Source organism: Alligator mississippiensis, chromosome 3 (genome assembly GCF_030867095.1).
Source record: "Alligator mississippiensis isolate rAllMis1 chromosome 3, rAllMis1, whole genome shotgun sequence".
Classification (NCBI taxonomy): domain Eukaryota; kingdom Metazoa; phylum Chordata; order Crocodylia; family Alligatoridae; genus Alligator; species Alligator mississippiensis.
Window position 1 is genome coordinate 269,537,444 of NC_081826.1, and position 21,478 is coordinate 269,558,921.

Below are 21,478 nucleotides of genomic sequence, written 5' to 3' on the forward strand. Positions count from 1 at the left end.
GGCCAGCACAGTTGTTAGCCCCAGCCTTCCCTACCCCATCCAGGATAACCTACTGCACACCAGAGTGTGCATAGCATGGACGTTCCCCGGGGACAAATAGCACTGGCACAAGATCTACCACTGCTGCTTGTCCCTGGGGAAACAAATGGCCACGCTCATCTGGACTCAGCTTAAGAGTTTTGATTTACTCTGAGCCATGGAGTATAGTGATAATTCCTGCTCAAATAAGTCATCCACAATAAGCACTTAAGGGAAATTCAGTGCTATTATAGCATATGACCTGCCAAAAATCTTAACTCACTTATGATACTCTAATAATGTTAAATACTTTGACCATGTACTTAAAAGGGGAAAAAACTGAACACCTAACCCCTTGCAGTATGTACAACAAAGAGTTGTATCAAAACATATATAAGTTACAGTGTAGTAGTTTAAGTGAAGATTCATATTTGTGTAGTATTTTCCCTGCTTGCAGAAGTTAACAAACAAAACAAAATAAAATGTGCTTTACTGGAAAAAGCAGTACGTTACTTCGTCTCAGCTCTGCAGCACCTGTATAGATGAGGTGCTTCAGCACGGCTTTTTGGCGCTTTTATCTAAAGCTGAGTCAATACACTATTAGATAAAAGTGCAGAAAAAGCCCCACTAAAGTGCCCCATCTTATACAGATGTTGGGTGAGTCGAGTCCATCTAGCGCACTGCCTCTTCTGGGCGTATACTGGGCTCAGCACGGGAGCGCATGGAGCTTAAAGTGCTGTTTTTTGTTTGTTTTTAATTTCTGCAAGTAGCTGACGTTTTCTCTTGGGGGATTTGCTCTTTCCCCCTTGGCCCCCTTCCAGTTTCCTTTCACCAAGGTCGCTTGTTCTATTCATTGATCCATAGTATTGCTTCCTCTCTCTCTATTGCTTCCTTTTCTCTTCTGTGTCTGGGTGCATGTAAAAAATCCAGTCGTATTTGGTGGAGAAAAATACCAGTTTCACCAAAGCATCTATTCTTTTGCCATATCTTCCATGTTATTTTAATGCTATTTTCAGTATACAAGTTTTGATTTGATTGTTGTTCCTCTGGTATTGTATTGTGTTGTATTTTGGCAAACTGAATTGTTTCTAGAAGATTTGTTTCTGTGTATATCTGATCTGGGGGTGGGAGAGATTTCTATGAAATGCCACTTGAATGCTCTGGTTGGTTGGAATTGTAGAAGATATGCAAAGATGTGTCTGGAATTTGAGCATTGGGGAGAAGAAAAACAGTGGGCATCAGGGAAAAGGGAGTCAATCACCTTTTTTAACCACACCAATGTGGTGGATATTGAGGACATTTTTTAAATGTTTATATCAAACGTTGTAGGTATGCTTAACAGGAAATGTGTACCTGGTTTTATACCATTTGTTAATGCAGCTAAATATTTTCCACTTTGAAAATTTTCTAAGCAATTCATTAATAGAATAATGTGATTCAAATTCCATGAATTTTATATTTGTTTGTTGGTATTTTTGTTAGGATGGGAATCATGTTTTTTACTATTTAAGGCTGGGTAGCAGCCTCAACTAAGAGTCTTCAGACAAGCCCTTCTAGTTTACAGTGGCTCACTTCGATAAGAAGTCAACAAGAACACCTTCCACATTCCAAAACATAAAAAGACTGTTTAATCCTTATACTGTTATCCTTAGGTTCAGTGTGTTTATATGTTTGCTAAACTTCAACCATTCAGGCAGAAATACTGTTTCTAAACATTCTACAAAAATAGTAGTTGTAGCAAAGCAGCTCATTTGTTTCTAAGAATAAGATTATGGAAAATAGCATTGCACTTATGTTGTAACTGTGATAGTATAGGCAATATGCAAGAGGCAAGGATTTTTGCTGTTGATACTTGAAGAAAAATATGTTGCATTTAAATGCTTGTCTAGGTCTGTGTCAACCATGCAGTTGGGCCAATAAAATATACCATATTTTCTCTCAAACAACACAAACCTGTTTTAAAAAAAACCACCCCAAAACAGCTGCTGGAAATTGGAGTATACATTATATGCAAGGAAATAGGGTAACATCAGTTTCCACTGCTTCGGCTTCTGCTGTGTGAGAAAAAAGTCTTCACTCAATCCACAGGGAGCAGAAGCAGAACTACCTGTTGCCACTCCTTTACAAACTACAAGGAAAGTTCTTTTTTTTTTTTTTCATTCTGCCTGTCAAAAACAAAGTGTGTATCTTATTCTGGGACATGTTGAATGAAGGGAGAATGCATTAACACCTGCAAAAATTCTTGCCTCTTGCTGTATAGAAAACTGTTATTTTTGTCAGTTTTAAAAATCTTACCTTTTTGTCCTGAACCTGGTTTTAGTAGGAAGGTGCAATTCAACAGTAATCCTGGACATTTTAACTGTTGTTGTTCAAATTCTTCAAATTTGGGAAACAGTAGAACAATAGAAAAATCATTTTATACCAGCTCAGCACAATTTGTTCTACCCAAGCCCCTTTATTTTTCAATATTCCAGCTGTACCGTGTGTATTCCCACATTTTGCAGGCTAGTGTGATTGCTTGCTTGTCCCTCTTCTGCCCAATCCTTTTAGGCTTAGGGCAATGTACGCTGTTTGTACACAATAGACTTAGCATTTTTCAACTTCTGTTTCAGAGATCCTAGGAAAATCTAAAAACTTTGCAAAATCAAATACTCAAGGTTAAAGAACACAAGAAATAGTTCTACTTTGCGGGTCCTTCCTGGAAGGAAGTGGCTAAGGGCTTACCATTCTTATACCCTTCTTTCATTTTATGTTCCCCTGTCCGTGTATTCTGCTGAACTTTTTTGTGTCATTCTCAACCAGTGGGTAGTGTCTCTCACATGCCTACCTTTCACCTGTGGCCACCAGACAACCTACTTCTGGCAGTGGAATAATTGATAGTTTCTCACTGCCACTTTTTTGCAGTATTGCCTTAGCTTCTGAGCGAAGCTACAGGGCATAGGAGGAGCATATGTGGGCTCAGACCTGCTGCTTCTGTTAAACATGCGTCAAGCAGCAGTGTATTGAGAATTGTGCCTTTCTGGCTAATTTTAGCCCATGGACTTCTGCCTCTGTTGGTGAAAAAGGTTCCGAACTTAAAATTCATGGAGTCTGTTTCTTTCCGCTGCCCCCTTGCTCCTGTTCTCTCTAGGTCATATAGTGAGGCTAAATGTATTAAAAATGTATATTGATTTATTCCTTTTTTTTCCCCTTTTTTTTGCTAATGTTTGTCAGATATGTGCCTTAAAGTAAGGTGTGTCTTTTACTCAGTCTTCCCTTACAACTTATCAGTTCTTACTTGACTCAGCATTAATGTCTGGAAGACATGAGCATTAATGTCCATAAGACATGTTTTATGGTGTATGGGGTTTTTTGGTAGCAATAGACCAATAGCATTGATGCAAGGTTTAGACTTTGCTGCGGGACTGATTGTGTGAATGACCAAATGTTTTTTTCTCTCACTTCGTTTAATAAATTGGGAAATGGAAGAAATGCTCAGACAAGTAAAATGATTTTAGTGCTGCTTAGCAAGTGTGTCTGATTTGTAAAAAAGTAACCTTTTTTTTATATGCAACCCCACTGTCACATCAGCTTCAGTTTCTTCTGTAATCATTTATTTTACATTTCTGTTAGCTAATAATTTAGTCTGAAACATATTACTCCACCATTTAATCTAGTTGTAAAATTATTCTGTAAGTACTGTAGTTCATCATACTTACTCACTGTTATATATTGGTCTGGAGAAATATGTTCGGGGCATAAATGCACCCTGTTAAGTGAGAAATCTCTGTGGCATGTAAAGAATTTCGTGCATTTCTTGCCTTGCTCTCTACATAATCTCTGCATTTTGAAAATGCTGATAAAAGGCTATGTAGGTGACTGTCAGATAGTTATAGAAAGCTAATGCTTAATATTCTTTTATCATGACCTTGTATTGCAAATTTTAAAATTCAGAACCCAGTTGTGTCCAAAAACCTTACTACCCATTTCATGTAAACAAACATTTTATGTTAAGGTTGAGTTAAAGGATAAGTATTCTTCAACTCTTGTACTTTTAATATCATGATAGTCACCGAGCTTCTGCTGTCTTGTATTTCTTAACCTGATTCTTATTCTTTAAAAGACTCATTCTGAGTTATGTCCACAAGCCAAGTTCACTTAAACTTTCTTGGAGGATAAGATAATTTTGACATCTTTCTCATGCCAGAATGAGAGTTTTCCCTGACCCAATAAAGAGAGCAGTCCTTCAAATAGACAAGATTCAAAATCACCTTGTGTGATTAATGGGATTTTTGCCCCAGTAAGTACTCTGTCAGGCCATCTTTTTGGCATCAGGTCTGTGAGCCACTTAAAACCAACATTAAACCTTTTCCAGCTATTCACTAACACAAACCAATTATCACCCACAAGCTTTGGTTAGTCATGTGTGTGTGGTAGCCTCAATTTATGAGATGTGTTCCATGAATACAATATACTCTTAAGCAGCAACAATTCAATAATCAGTGGTTAGAATAAAGACTAGGGTTGGCAAGTCAGTCAGTTGACTAGTCAGATATTGTCAATTTATCTGTTAAATGACTCCATGTTTTTGACCCTTCAAAGCTTATAGCGATTTTATTTAAAAAACCCTAGATTTTTTAGTTTTCTTGACAGAAATATTTTTTTAAATGTGTTTTGACACTTCTTAATGGAAAATGTGTACTTTTTCTGTATATCATTTGGACCTATTGGCAATTTAAAAAAATTTTTGACTGATATTTGACTGGTCAACTGACTTTATTTGACTGGTCAAATACCCACCCCTAATAAAAACCAAAAAATGTTCAACCAACTTCCAAATTACCCTTGAAAGTCTTGATGAAAGAGAACCTGGGGGAGGGAGAGAGATGAAAGTGGACCTGGGAATGCACAAATGCCATAGTTAGTATGTAACAGATTATAGGGAAGGACTCATTAGTTGGCATATAATAAACTCCTTAGAGGGACATACTGTGATAAGCATTTTAGAAAAACAAAATTCTTAAGAATTTGTGTTTTATGAAAGTATGATAATTCAAACATTTCATCAAGCACTATATTTAAATATGTGACAGGCAAGGGATTTTGTGGGTGATAACTTTTATTGGACTGGATGTATAGTTGGGAGGGACATAGGCAAGGTTTCAGGTACCAAAGTTCCAGCTATTCTGTACTATATAATAGTTCCTCCCCAATTCTGCGCTGTAGAATCATAAGGTTGAATAATCAGGGTCTTACTGAACATTTAATCCAACCTTTTACACGTGCAGCAAGGGGAATTTATGTTCTGTTACCAAAATAAATTAATAAAACATTTCTAAGCATTGTTAAGCACTGGAATAGATTACTGAGGGAGGTTGAATCTCCATAATAGAAGGTTTTTAAGGACATATTAGACATACTGGTAGGGGTTGGTTGGGTATAGTTATTTCTGCCTTGAGCTGAGGAAGTGATGATCTTTTGGCCATACTGGAGGATATGGAGACAGTTGGCAATCTCCAAAGAGGTAGATGTGACTTTGTATCCAAAAGAAAAAAACAAACCTGGAAATTAAGTGGGGGGAGAGAAAAAGTATGAGTTTGGGCATTTAAAAAGTAAAAATAGAGATAAGTTAGAGAAACTTGGAAGTGCCCTTTAAAGAACTTTTGATATTGAATGTGAGTTTTGAAATTCCTCCTAAGAGAGCACATCTACATGTGCATTAATGTACCTTTGCTACCATGCATTAAGTTTTAGTACCTCTAATGTGAGGTTCTACATAAATGCACAGTAGGTGGCACAAATGCACAGTAGCAAAGACGCACGGTCTTTTTGTGATGCTTAATGTGCAGTAGACTAATTCTCTTGTGAATTAGCACAGTTTTTGTTGTGACGCACTAATGTGCAGTAGAATTAGTCTGCTATGCATTAAGCATCTCATGAGAACAAGATATATCCTGTGGGTTGATCTCTGAAGGAGCGTGTCCTAAATTGACCATTATATTCTTTCCCTTCAACTCATTCAGAGAACTTATCTAGGTCCATTTTTTTTCAAGATCCTGAGTGTCCATTTACATTTTAGTCCTGCTTTATGCAAGCCCAGAAGCATGAGCCATGACATGGGTGCTTAAAACATTCTACAACTTGTCTGTTGATATTTTTAAGTTGGAGGTAGAGAATGGAAGAAATCCATGATTTATGGTCATTGGCCTGTATTTTTAAGCTCTAAATTTCTCTTGAGACCACCTTCCTTGCAACATATTAGGGCACGCTTCTCCTGTTTGTTAGGCTTGTCTGCTTTTTAATTACAGTTGAATTTCTTTATCCACAACTGCAAGTTTCTGTCAAAACTACTGCCTTATGAGGCAGTAAGGTGTTTGCAGAAATCATATTTTACAGTTTTGTTACTTTAGTTTTCCTATGCATACAAGACTGTTTCACTGCAATTTACTGTTTACCACTAACTCTTTCCTTTCAGTTGTAAAGTTGGAATTATTTTTGAAACACAATTAGGAATGCTGGTAGAATTTCTTAGATCAGCACTACCTTAAGTGCAAATTGCTACTTTTGTGTTTTGTTCCTTTTTCACTTTCCTGGTAGTTGACATTTCCTGGCATACATTGATCTATAATATTTTAGACATCTTTTAATTTCCCTTGCTTTTTGTTTTGAGCCCTACTTTTCTTTGGTAAGACATTTCATAGATTAGTTCTTATTCTCATACTTATCTAATATCCACTGGCTGGAAAATTGGCTCCGGGGTCAGACCCAGAGGGTAGTAATTGATGGAAGTCACTCATTGTGGTGTCCTGTGACCAGTGGGGTCCCCCAGGGCTCTGTCCTTGGACCCATACTGTTCAACATCTTCATTAATGATGTGGACACTGGAGTCAGAAGCGGACTGGCCAAGTTCGCAGATGACACCAAACTTTGGGGCAAAGCATCCACACCAGAAGACAGGCAGATGATCCAGGCTGACCTGGACAGGCTCAGCAAGTGGGCGGACGAGAATCTGATGGCGTTCAACGCCGATAAATGCAAGGTTCTCCACCTTGGGAAGAAAAACCCGCAGCATCCTTATAGGCTCGGCAGTGCTATGTTGGCTAGCACTATGCAAGAAAGAGACTTGGGGGTCATCATTGACCACAAGATGAACACGAGCCTGCAGTGCGATGCTGCGGCTAGTAAAGTGACCAAAACGCTGGCTTGCATCCACAGATGCTTCTCAAGCAAATCCCGGGACGTCATTCTCCCCCTGTACTCGGCCTTAGTGAGGCCGCAGCTGGAGTACTGCGTCCAGTTTTGGGCTCCACAATTCAAAAAGGATGTGGAGAAGCTTGAGAGAGTCCAGAGAAGAGCCACGCGCATGATCAGAGGTCAGGGAAGCAGACCCTACGATGACAGGCTGAGAGCCCTGGGGCTCTTTAGCCTGGAAAAGCACAGGCTCAGGGGTGATCTGATGGCCACCTACAAGTTTATCAGGGGTGACCATCAGTATCTAGGGGAACGTTTGTTCACCAGAGCGCCCCAAGGGATGACGAGGACGAATGGTCACAAACTGCTACAAGATCGTTTCAGGCTGGACATAAGGAAGAATTTCTTTACTGTCCGAGCCCCCAAGGTCTGGAACAGCCTGCCACCGGAGGTTGTTCAAGCGCCTTCATTGAACACCTTCAAGATGAAACTGGATGTTTATCTTGCTGGGATCCTATGACCCCAGCTGACTTCCTGCCCTTTGGGCGGGGGGCTGGACTTGATGATCTTCCGAGGTCCCTTCCAGCCCTAATGTCTATGAAATCTATAATATTATAAATAAAGTGTGTCATATATAAGGGCTTCTTTATAACAAAGTAGTTTTTTGGGGAGGGGAAGAAAGTAGGCAGTTTGACAAAATATACTACACTAATTAGAAAAATTAAAGGTCATTAAGTGCTCTCTAGTTCCTTCTGGTTTCTGTGGTCCCATGGGAGCTATCAGTTAATGTAGAGTATGGCCACAAGTATTAGTGCAGAACATGAATTCTTGGTGCTGTTCTCAACAGAAGAAATTATAGTGTTCTGTGGGTCACTTAACACAGGGAGAAGCTTCTTTTGGACTTGAACCCAAATTAGACATGACAAGAGTGTCACATCTGCTAACTTCTACATGTTAATGGTCCTAAATAGTGTTGGCTCTGTTTTCTTTTCCATATTTTCAGTAGCTCATATTTTTCTTTCAATATATAATAACACTTTAAGTATGGATAAACTGTATTTAGAGGCTTTCATTGCTCTCTCTGGACCATTTTTTTCAACTAACACTATTTGAAAGAAGAATGTACTGATGGCATGAAAGAGACTAGTTTGTCTTTTATTGTGCACTAAGAAAAATAAGCAAATAGGAGAGTGGAGAGGAAGTAAAACCCTGGTAAAATATGAATCTGTCAATTTTTTCATCCAGGGAGAAGTGTTAAAACTAATTTGAAACTTTGTAGTCTATAAGATTTTTCAGAAGACATCTCAGGCCTCAATTCAGCAAGTCCTTTTGGTGTTACACGTGTGCGTAAATGCTTTTCCTAATTACTGTGCTGAATCGGAGCTTTGATAAGCCAAGTCTAGCCTATTCTATATAGGGTTTTTGGAGATGTAATCATCAATATTATATAAAAGCACGTTCAAGGGCTGCATTAAGCAACACAGCTAACACCTGTCTTAGTGCAGATGATGATGATTTTCTAAGGTGGCAGGTCAAACCACTAGAATCTTGATTTAGTAGGACTTGCTGGGGTTTTTAGAGTTGTTTAACATCTAAACGTTATGTATTTACGTAAGAGAAGGCAAGATCAAAGGAATATGCCTTGTACTTGAAGTGGAAGCTTTAGAAACTTGTGATGGTCCTTTAGGGAAATCATAGTTGTCTTGAACCAACCTCTGACTTCTACTTAAATTAGCTTTACCTTATTACGGAGTTTCACTGGACCAGAGGACTGAAGTTGTCCATGGCCTTCAACCAGGAGTTACAGGCAGTATCTTAGGACCGAGCCAAAAAGATAAGGACCAAGATCTTACACATGATTTGAAATGCAATGGGAAACCAGTGTAGAGAGTAAAGGACAGGTCTGACGTACTCCCCAAAAAGCCAGTATTGCTGGGAAGAGATGCTATAATATTCTGTACTAGTTGGAGTTTATTTGCTGCATGCTTCTTGCCCAGGTGTACCACTTTGCAAAACTCAACAGGTTAAGAGTTCAATATAATTGAAGTCATGCCATCATCTGCCAGGGGGACAGATGTCTTGCCAAGCAAAGATGTTAGCAGCATACAAGAATAATACTTTCTGTGTGTTAACATGTACAGGGAGTCCAAAGGCACTCATAAAATATGGAGTGAATTACTCGATTGTGACTGTATCTTCAACAAAATTAGATTGAAAACATGTGACTACAAATTCTTATTAAAATTCTTCCCTCGCTCACTAGCATTGCCTTTGGGTTGTTCTTTGACCCAAAACTAATTTCCTCTGAGTACTGGGACATCTTAAGTAGGGTGGTCATGTGTGATTCAGAGTTGGGTAGAGTTGTATGTCATCTGTATATTGCTGAGGACTGGGTTTGTCCTGATCACTTCACCTGGTGGCAACTTTATACATGTTGAAACAGACTAGAGAGAGATTTGGCCACTTTGAGTCTCTGCAAGTGGGGGACTAGCAGTGGAGGGTGTAGTGTCCTGTGACTGTTTGTTGGGTCTCTCTCTCCTGGGATTACTTGGTTCATTCTAGTGTGTTACTCAGAACCCCAGCCAAGGGAGTCTAAAGTGAGGCAATGGTGTTTCTGACTAAGACTGATTGTATCCATGTGGATTTCTTTAGTGTCTGTCTTTTGTATGTTTGAAGGAAGAAGGGAAGATTTCGTCTTTGAATGATGTGATGTTTATTTCTCTCCAGGAGTTGTACTGCTTGTTCATAACTCTTCTTTTACAAGCCAGGAAGGGACAGGGTTTATTTATAAGACTTGGATGGTGATTCTGTTAGGATGCCCAGAACTTCTAATAAGTTAATGTTCTGAACCCTAGAAATGCTGTAAACTGTTGGTTTGATGTGTATTTGCAGGGCAGGCACACTGTTGGACAAGGTTCTTAAAGGTATGTGGTCTTTTAATACATTGGGATGATAGCTCTTCTCAGTGTTTTGTATTCAGTTTTGTTGCACAGTGTGGGCATCTGGGGTAGGTGGCTTACCACCCTTGAAAACTCTTCAGGTAGGATTTGGCATTTTTAATGAAGGATAAGAAAGTCTGTGGCCTGTAACAGTTGTACATGGGGCTTAGAGAATTTGTTTCATCCTGTCAGTATTAGCCTTTGTTTTCAGTCATCTCTACCCCAACTTTTACCTTCTTCTTTTCTCCTGGCACAGAACACTATAAAACTAAGGAGTTTTATAGTGGCCTGGCCTTTTTTTTCCTGGTCCAGTACATAATAGTCAGGGTATGAACAGATGTTCATTTGAAGGCCTAGAATTTCTGGGAAAGTTGCAGCACTACAAAAATGTAGCATATGTTTATAGTCATTCAACTACCTGGTCATCCAAGTGCCACAAAGCATGGCAAGGGCATCTACTATTAGTGCTTCTTAGCCAGGGGGTTGGTGTACAGAGTTCCCAACACACTTTGCAGGAGCCTCCATCTTAGGAGGTTTTTAGGGACAGACAGGGTCCATCCCTCCCTGCTCTGGGAATGCAGCTCCCCTGGTCAGTTTCACTTTGAATGGCTAGTCAATTGCACTCCTACTCCAGAATGCATCTCTACTACCTGTGTACCCTGCCAGGTCCTAGTCCAGCAGTACTGGCAGGTTCTGTACATGGCACAGAGTCAAGGCCTGCCACTGCTTCTTTAGCAAGCTCATTCAGCTGCTGTTCAGGCTGGTGCAGAGTGCCATGCACAGGCATGTGAATACAGTTAAGGCCCTGGCAGCCTGTATCAAGCTCTGATCACTGCTCGTGTCCACCAACAACTATGCGACTGATAGAGCCGCACTAGATGCCATGCAGGCCTTGCCTGCAGGCCTCTGACCATATAAGTGGCCCTCCTCTGAACCCTCTCAAGAGTCTCCAAATCCCTCCTGAACTGCAGCACCCAAAACTGGACGCAGTACTCCAACTACGGCCTAACCAGTGCTGCATAGAGGGGAAGCATCACCTCCCTGGACTTGTTCGTCTTGCATCTGCTAATGCGTGATAAAAAGTGTGGTTAGCCTTGTTGATCACTTCGTCACACTGATGACACATGTTCATCTTGGAGTAAACTATGACTCCAAGAACACTTTCTGCTGCTGTACTGCTGAGAAGGTCATCCCCCAGCCTGTAAGTGTGTTGGTGGTTCTTTTTGCCCAGGTGCAGCACTTTGCACTTGTCTTTGTTGAACTGCATCCTATTTCATTCTGCCTACTTTTCCAACCTGTCCAGATCCACCTGGATCTGTCCCTACCCTCAAGTGTGTTAATTTTGCACCATAATTTGGTATCATCTGCAAACTTGGACAGGGTGCTCTCCATGCCCTTGTCCAAGTCACTGATGAAGACATTGAATAGCACTGGTCCAAGGATCGAGCCTTGCGGGACTCCTTTGCCCACATCTTTCCAGGCTGATATTGACCTGTCCACCACCACTCTCTGGGTGCAACCCCTAAGCCAATTTGCCATGCATCTGACCATGTAATCCTGTACATCACAGCCTGTCAGTTTATTTATGAGAAAGAAATGCTTTATTGTATCAAAGGCCGCCTTAAAGTTTAGGTAGATGACATCTACCTCGACTGCCACGTCTAAGCATTTTGTGACCTGGTCATAAAAAGAAAGGTTAGCCAGGAAGGATCTACCTGTAATGAATGCATACTGATTGACTTTCAGCATTATTTCCCCTGCTGGGCTCCCACAAATGTGACCTTAATGATTTTTTCCAGAGTTTTCCAAGGATAGAGGTGAGACTAAATGGCCTATAGTTTCCCAGTTCATCCCTCCTGCACTTCTTGAAAATAGGGACCACATTGGCCCTTTTCCAGTCCTCTGGGACCTGACCAGAGCACCAGGTGTGCTCGAACAGCTGTGTGAGCAGCTCTGCTATGACACTGGTCAATTTCTTCAGCACCCTTGGATTAAGTTCATCCAGGCCCGCTGATTTTGAACACATCCAGCCCCTCCAAGTGCCCCTTCACTGAGTCTGCACTATCAGTTGGTGGGCTGGTGTCCCTCTTGTGTCTGTCTATGGTCCAATTGGGAGACTTGTCTTGGTTTGTGTCTAGGAATACAGATGCAAAGAGCTCATTGAAGAGCTCAGCTTTGTGTCCCCGCCCCATCACCAATTGCCCTAATTAGTCTTGTAGGGGTCCTATGCTATCCTGCACCTTCCTTTTGCTCCCTATATACCTGAAGAAGGACTTTTTGTTGTCTTTAATTTTTGTCGCTAGCTTAAGTTCTAATCCTGCTTTGGCCTTCCTAACTGATTCCCTGCAAGTGCGAGCCAGGGGGTATACTCCTCCTAGGCAGCTACCCCTTGTTTCCACAGCCTGTATACCTCTTTCATTGCCTTTAGGCTTTCATGAACTTCCCTCTTCAGCCAAGAGGGCTTCTTGGCCCCTTTGCCCCCATATATGTGCAATGGGATTGTCTCCTTCCGCGCCTGTAGAATCACTCCCTTTGAGGAATGATCACCCTTCCTGGACCCTCATTTCGCCAATGCTCTTGAACTTAAACGCCTCACTGAAGTCTATCACTTCAGCCCTGCTGGTTAGTATACCCACGCTTTGCCGGATAGTGAATTCAGTCAATCGATGGTCACTATCCCCTAAGTTACCTTGTACCTGCAGATTCCCTACCAAGTCATCCCCTGTAGCTAACACCAAGTCCAGCAAGGAGTTTCCTCTAGTGGGATTGTATACCTCCTGTGTTAGGTGGAGGTCCTGTATGCAGTTCAAGAACGTCCTTGAGCGGTTAGATTTGGCTGACTGCTCCTGTTAGCAGATGTCAGGGTAGTTTAGGTCACCCATGACAACCATATCTCTCGACCATGTAGCCTTTGAGAGCTGTCTGGAGAATTCCAGGTCTAGCTCATCCTTCTGGTGTGGCGGTCTATAGTACACCCCACTACCAGATTCCTTTCCCCCTGATCCCCTTGTATCCTGACCCACAGTACCTCAGTTTGGCCCTCCTCTGATTCCATCTTGATTATGGAGTATGTATATTGTTCCTTAATGTAGAGAACAACACCCCTCCTTTTTTCCCCCACTCTGTCCCACCTGTACAACCTGTAACCCTCAATGCCTATTGCCCACTCATGAGTAGGGTCCCACCAGGTTTCAGTTACTCCAACCAGGTTGAAGTTGTTGCTAGCAGGAGTGTAAGTTCCTCCTGCTTGTTCCTCATGCTCCTAGCATTAGTATAGAGACATTTATGCCCCCCCAATGGATGCCCTTGGGAACTCCCTGTCCTGATGTCTATTGGGCCCCTTAGTGCTTACCTTAGTGCTTTCCTGGACTGATCCAGTGCATTGTTTGTGGCTCACTGATCCTAGGTTCTCCTTATCTAAGATGTGGGGAGAGGTGGGCACGACAGAAGCGAGGGGCAGGCTACAACTAGATCTGGACAGGTTACAGGGGTGGGCAGATGAGAATAGGATGGGATTCAATACTGGTAAGCGCAGGGTATTGCACCTAGGGAGAAAGAACTAGCAGCATACCTACAGGCTGAGGAACTCCCTTCTCGTCAGCACAGAGGCAGAAAAGGATCATGGAGTCATTATTGATTCTAAGATGAACATGGCCCGCCAATGTGAGGACACAGTCAGTAAGGCTAAGTGCACCTTGTCATGCATCCACAAGTGCATCACGAGCAGGTCCAAGGAGGTGATCCTCCCCCCTCTGTGCGACATTGTTCAGGCCGCAGTTGGAGTGCTACGTCCAGTTCTGGGCACCGCACTTCAGGAGGGATGTGGACAGCATCGAAAGGGTCCAGAGGAGGGCCACTCGTATGGTCAGGGGGCAGCAGGACAGGCCCTACGAATAGAGGCTACGGGACCTGAACCTGTTCAGCCTCCACAAGAGAAGGCTGAGAGGGGATCTGGTGGCCATCTATAAACTTACCAGGGGGGACCAGCAGGGAACGGGAGAGTCCCTGTTCCCCTGAGCGCTACCAGGAGTAACTAGGAATAACGGCCATAAGTTGACTGAGAGTAGGTTCAGGCTAGACATCAGGAGGCACTACTTCACAGTCAGGGCAGCTGGTATCTGGAGCTAACTTCCAAGGAAAGTGGTGCTCGCTCCTACCCTGGAAGTCTTCAGAAGGAGGCTAGATAATCACCTAGCTGGGGTTGTTTGACCCCAGCATTCTTTCCTGCCCATGGCAGGGGGTCGAACTTGATGATATGCTCAGGTCCCTTCTGAGCCTACCAACTATGAAACTATCCTCTGGTTCGCTGTCCCCTGACAAACATAGTTTATAGCCCTTTGGAGGAGATCAGCCAACCTGTAAGAGAACAGACATCTTGTCCCAGGATGCCTGTCTCATGGAAGTGTGGATTGTGGTTGTAGAAGCCAAAACCCTCCAGTGTATCTACTACAACCCCAGCTTGGCATCATTCATGACATTGCTGAGGATGCAATTCATCCCATCTTCCAGATCATTAATGAAGATATCCAACAAAACTGCCTCGAGAACCTACCGCTGGGGTACTCCACTTGATACCGGCTGCCAACTAGATGTTGAGCCATTCATTACTACCCATTGAGCATGGCAATCCAGCCAGCTTTCTATCCACCTTACAGTCCATTCATTCAACCTGTATTTCCTCAGCTTGCTTGCAAGAATGCTGTGGGAGTCGGTATCAAAAGCCTTGCTGAAGTCAAGGTATATTATGTCTACTGCTTTCCCCGCATCCACAGAGCCATTTTTCTCATCATAGAAGGCAATCCCGTTGGTCAGGCATGACTTGCCCCGGTGAATCCATGCTGTGACTGTTCCTAATCACCGTTTTCTTCTCCAAGTGCTTAGAAATGAATTCCTTGAGGACCTGCTCCATGACTTTTCCAGGGACTGAGATGAGGCTGACTGGTTTTCAGTTCCCTGGATCCTCCTTCTTCCCTTTCTAAATAGCCCCTAACCTGTTCTTTTGCCGCTGTTGGATGCTTACCTCCTCCACAAACTGTTGTCACTTGCTGTAGTCTGGCAGCTGCCCATGTCTGTGAAGAGTGAGGTGTAAAAGGCATGGGGTACTTCAGCCTTTTCTGCATCCTCTGACACTATGTTGCCTCCCCCATTCAATAATGGACCTACATGTTTCCATGATTTCCTCTTGTTACTGACATACTTGTAGAAACCCTTCTTGTTACCATTCTGGGGCAATAGAGTTCAGTGTGCGTCACAGGCTCCATGGAGTCAAGCTCCCTTTTTGCATCATGGAAAGGGCATATATAGCACTACAAATGTAACACCTATTCGTGGCCTGATTGTACAGCATTATGTACAATTACGGCTCTTTGGTTATAGTAAAGTACACAGCATTTTGACACTTAAGAATTCAGTTATGTAGTTTAAATTTAACTTGCTGTGTGTCCTTTCATTTTATTCATCCTTAACTATGGGATTTGAGGGGGGGGGGGAGGGGGGGCTTTGATTATAGATTTCTTGTGCTCAATTGGGGCTTGTTCCCTACTTTCTCACTTTTCCCTTCAATCTCTTCCTTTCCTTGCACTGTTTTCCTGCCTCCCCTTTTTGTTTGCTTCAGTCTTTTTTATCTCTTCCAGAAATAGGTGGGTGTCATTCCCTTTTCTTATGAGGTTATAAGTACTGAACTTGCCCTTTGTTAGTGCTTACTTGATTTGAAGGTTTAACTGAGATTGAGTCAAGATATTCTAGTGACTCTGCACTGTTATAGAAATTTACATACATGAGGTATAAGAAATCCATTTGAATCACGTTGCCTTAACTGACAAATAAAATTCCATATATTAGTATCATTTTAAGATATAAGTACAAGGGGGAAGGAGCAGAATTAAGACTGAGCTTTCAGCCTTAACTCTGAATTTCATGAGTTCTGAATGCTTGATTTGTTAACATTAATGTTGCACTAACTTGAATTTTTTTGCATGAGGGTGTGTGTGTTAAATCAGCTAAGCATGAAATCCCTTGCTTCTGTTTGTCCCTATTAAATGGCGGCAACAAAAGAAACAGACAGGAGATGGGCCCAGAACAAAGCAGAAATAATGGAGTATTTCACCCCAAAAAGGAGAGTGAAACAAGAAGTACAATGAGTAGGCGAAGACAGACTCAATGTCCCGAGGCAGTGCAATGTCTTGGCAAGAGAGTAGTTATTCAGGGACGTTTGCTGCCCAGAGCTTCAATCTGTGATCTCTGAGCGGCCCACATGTCAAAAATGTTTGGCCACCCTTGCTGTAGACACAATATTTAATGTTTTTCCCAGAAGAAACCTCTGTAGGGTTTTAAAGGGCCGGTCTACAATTTTCAGTTCAAATACTGATCCACCTAAAAACTGGAATAATCTGGTTGGGAAAGAAGTTCTGAAATAGGAGTCAGCCTGGCTAACTTTCCCTTAACCCTTGCATGTGAGCACACAATAGTAGTAAAATAAAAGTAATAATGGTGCTTTGTTATATACATTTTTCCTGTTGGCTGTGCGATGGCAGTTAATTATTTCCAGTGCACTGGGTAAATGCACACTTCTTCAAAAATTTTGGACATTTTTTCAGGATACAGTGTTGTTTTATTTTCAACTTTTGCTCTTCCTTTTTTGTAATATTTTAACCCCTTCCCTCAAACAAATGTAAGAAACTTTTGAGTGTAATATTTTCAAAAATGGCATGGCCATTTTATGTTTCCATCTCTTGGTCTGTCTTTTACACATACCATCTACTTAGTGTTCATGTTCTTGGGGATTATTAAATTGGAACATCTCAAGCTCAGAGAACTCAAGAGACCTTTGGGTCCTTTGAGTTGCAGGCAGTGGTCAAAAGCACAAATCCCTTTCCCCTGGATCATTTCACTAGTCACTACTCAGTTGAGCTCTTAATGGGCAGGAAGTCAGTGCTTATGTCAACTGTTTCATAGATTTCATAGACATTAGGGCTGGAAGGGACCTTGCAAGATCGAGTCCAAGGGGCAGGAAGTCAGCTAGGGTCATATGATCCCAGCAAGATAAGCATCCAAGTGTTTTTTTTTTTTTTAAGGTATCCAGAGTAGGTGCTTGCACCACTTCTGGGGGGAGTCTATTCCAGACTGGAGACTCAGACAGTAAAGAAGTTTTTCCTTATGTCTAGCCTAAAACAGTCTTCCAGCAGTTTGTGACCATTAGACCTTGTCTTCCCTTGGGGTGCCCTGGTGAACAGACGTTCTCCCAGTTCCTGATGCCCACCCCTTATATACTTGTAGGCTGCCACCAAATCCCCCTGAGCCTTTACTTCTCCAGGCCGAGGAGTCCTATGGCTCTCAGCTTCTTCTCATAAGGTCTACTCTCATGTCCTTTAATCATGTCAGTGGCTCTCCTCTCGACTGTCTCAAGCTTCTCCACATCCTTTCTAAAGTACAGAGCCCAGAATTGGATGTAATATTCCAGCTGCAGCCTCACCAAGGCCGAGTAAAGTGGGAGGATGACTTCCTGGGTCTTGCTTGAGGTGCGTTGGTAGATGTAAGCCAGGGTTTTGTTTGCTTTGTTGGCCACATCGGTGGCTCATGTTCATCCTGTGATCGATCATGACTCCCAAGCCTCTTTTAGTCGTGGTGCTAGTGAGTGTAGCATTGCTGAGCCTATAAGTATGATGTGGGTGTTTTCCACCCCCCTCCTGAGGTGGAGCACCTTGCATTTCTCCATGTTGAATGCCATCAGGTTTTGATCCACCCACTTTGCAAGCCTGTCCAGGTTGGCCTGAATCGCCAGCCTATCCTCTAGTGTGGCCACACTTCCCCTTAATTAGGTGTCATTGGCAAACTTAGCCAGTCCACTTCTGACATCAGATTCCAGATCGTTTATAAATACATTAAAGAGTACTGGTCCAAGTATGGAACCCTGGGGGACGCCACTTGTCACCATGCACTATGTTGATACAGTTCCAGCAACTATCATTCTCTGGGTCTGACCATGGAGCCAGTTCCCCAGCCATCAGACCGTAAGGTTGTTGAGGCCGTAGTTCCCCAGTTTTACCATGAGGACACCATGGGAGACAAGTGAAAGGCTTTTTTGAAGTCTAAAAATATGATATGAACCTCTTCTCCTTTGTCCAAGTGATGCATCACCTGGTCATAGAAGGAAATGAGTTTGGTGAGGCAAGACCTACCCGCAACAAAGCCATGTTGGCTTTCTCTCAGAATGTTGCTTTCCATTAGCCTGTTGTTAATGGTTTCTTTGATTTTGTTTGTTTGTTGGTTTTTTTTTCAATTTCTTTCAAAGGATTGAGGTCAAACTGATTGGCCTGTAGTTCCCTGGATCTTCCTTCCTCCCTTTCTTGAAGTTAGGCACCACATTGGCCCTCTTCCAATCTTCAGGAACCTCTCCTGAGCACTACAAGTTCTCAAATATCCTCACCATTGGCTGTGCTATGATGTCAGCCAGTTCCTTTAGCACTCTTGGGTGCATTCCATCTAGGCCAGCTGATTTGTGGACGTCCAGTCTGTCAAGGTGTTCATTCATGAGATTTTCACCAATGATGGGTGCATGTTTGTCCATACCCTGGTAATCATGCATCTTGTTAGGCAAAGTGATCTCCTTGGGCTGGTGGAAGACTGACGCAAAGTCATCGTTGAGGAGATTAGATTTTTCCTGGGTGTTGGTTGTCAGCTGCCCTGTTTTTGTTTTGCAAGGGTCCAATGTTGCCCTTGTTTTTCTTCCAACTTCCCATACATCTGAAAAAGGACTTTTTATTATCCTTGGTTGCTGTAACCCGGTTTCAGTTTGGTTTCAGCCTTAGTTTTTCTAGTTCGCTCCCTACAGGTGTGGGCCAGTGCTGAATACTCTTCCTTGGTGGTGTTACCTGGCTTCCATCCTGGTGTTACCAGACTTCTCTTTTCAGATACAGGAGTCCATGAGTTCCCTATTTAGCCAAGGGGGTCTCCCAGCCCTTTTGCTACCTTTCCTGTGGGCTGGAATGGACTTCCCTTGTGCTTCAAGGATTGGGACCTCAAGGAGTGAACATTTATCATGGACTCCCCTTCCTGTCAGGTCATGGCCACTCAGGACCTTGGCAACCAGCCTCCTGAGCTTGTGAAAGTTGGGTTTCCTAAAGCTGAGGATTTTTGCACAGCTGACTGATTTGCCAGCTTTGTGATGGATAGAGAAAGTGATCAACTCGTGATCACTGTCTCCAAACTTCCCTTTGATTCTCAGGTCATTCACGAGATCATCCCCTTTGGCCAGTACCAGATCCAGCAGTGCCTTGCCTCTTGTTGGCCTGTAGACTTCTTGAGACAAGTAAAGCTAATCAATGCAAGTGTGGAAGCTTTGCGACCAATCAGATTTGGCTGAGTGCTCTTCCTATGAGAGATGTCAGGGTAGTTGAAGTCGCCCATGACAACCATGCAGTGAAAGTGTGCAGCCTCTACCAAGTCCCTAGCAAATTCGTGGTCAAGCTCTTCCTCTTGTTTAGGAGGTCTGTAATAGACTCCTACCATTATATCCTCTTCACCACGTTCCCCCCGTAATCTAACCCAAAGTGTCTCAAGTCACCCTCCTTGGGTGCCAATCTCTGCTTGTAAGGAAGTATACTGTTCCTTCACATAAAAAGCTACACCCCTGACCTTTCTTGCAACACTCTCCTGTACAAGGTACAGGCATCAATACCTGTGCTCCAGTCATAGGTGGAGTCCCACCAGGTCTCTTATCCCTCTGAGATCATATTCATTTTTGTTTAGCAGAAGGGCCAGTTCCTCCTGTTTTGTTCCCATGGCTTCTGGCATTTGTGTATAGGCAAGTAAGCCTACCATTGGAAGCCCTAGGTTTCTCTGCACTCCTAGAACAGTCCTGTCCCTGGGCTGGGGTAGGAGTGAATTCCCATGTGCTACCTGACATGCTGATTTTGCGGTTGACACTTGATGGGCTTGCACTGGTGGTTGTCTGCCCATCCCCCAGCAAACTTAGTTTAAAGCCCTGCGAAGCAGGTCAGACACTCTGGCTGAGAAGAGCTTTTTCCTCGCTGGAGTGAGGTGGAGGCTATCCCATCCCAACAGACTGCTGCCTCTCTCTCTCTCTCTCTGAAATGCAGACTGTGGTTGAAGGAGCTGAAGCCTTCATGATGGCACAAACGCTGCAGTCTTCTGTTTATAATTATAGTTGGTAGGGTCAGATGGGACCTAAGGAGATCATCAAGTCCGACCCCCTGCCATGGCAGGAAAGAATGCTGGGGTCAAACAAAGCTGGCTAGGTGATTATCCAGCCTCCTTTTGAAGACTCCCAGGGTAGGAGCAAGCACCACTTCTCTTGGAAGTTGGTTCCAGATCCTAGCCACCCTGACTATGAAGTAGTGCCTCCTGATGTCTAGCCTGAACCTACTCTCAGTCAACTTATGGCTGTTATTCCTTGTTACTCCTGGTAGTGCTCGGGGGAACAGGGACTCTCCCAACGCCTGCTGTTCCCCCCTAACTAGTTTGTAAATGGCCACTAGATCCCCTCTCAGCCTTCTCTTGTGGAGGCTGAACAGGTTCAGGTCTCTTAGCCTCTCTTCGTAGGGCCTGTCTCGCTGCCCCCTGACCATGCGAGTGGCCCTCCTCTGGACCCTCTCGATGCTATCCACATCCCTTCTGAAGTGTGGCGCCCGGAACTGGATGCACTACTCCAACTGCGGCCTGACCAATGCCGCGTAGAGGGGGAGGATCACCTCACCTGCTTGAGATGCATCTGTGGATGCATGACAAGGTATGGTTGGTCTTCCTGACCGCGTCCCCACACTATCAGCCCATGTTCATTTTGGCATTAATAATGACTCTGTGATCCTTTTCTGCCTTTGCACTGACGAGAGGGGAGTTCCCCAGCCTGTAGGTATGCTGCTGGTTCTTCCTCCTCAGGTGCAGCACCTCGCACTTATCAGTGTTGAAACCCATCCTGTTCTCATCCACCCACCCCTGTAACCTGTCCAGATCTAGTTGGAGCCTGTCTGTTTCCTCCAGCATGCCCACTTTTCTCCCCACATCTTAGTGTCGTCCATGAATTTGAACAAGGTGCTTTTCACTGCCTCGTCCAAGTTGCTGATTAAGATGTTGAACAGTGCAGGCCTAAGGACCGAGCCCAGGGGGACCCCACTGCCCACATCCCTCCAGATCGAAAAAGACCCATCCACCACCACTCCCTGGGTGCGGCCCTCCAGCCAGTTTGTGACCCATCTGACTGCGTAGGCGTCGACCTTACAGTCATCTGATTTCTTAATGAGAATGGGGTGAGAGACAGTGTTGAAGACCTTCCTAAAGTCAAGAAAGACTATGTCCACCGTGATGTAGTTTACTTCTTCAATTTGTCTCTTCCT

General features: G+C 43.3%; 1 protein-coding gene across 9 annotated transcripts in view; it reads left to right on the forward strand.

The window, feature by feature from the left end:
- Nucleotides 1-21,478, forward strand: part of ARL15 (ADP ribosylation factor like GTPase 15) — a 395,714-nt gene that overhangs the window by 100,762 nt on the left and 273,474 nt on the right. The gene's annotated exons all lie outside the window — the stretch shown is intronic.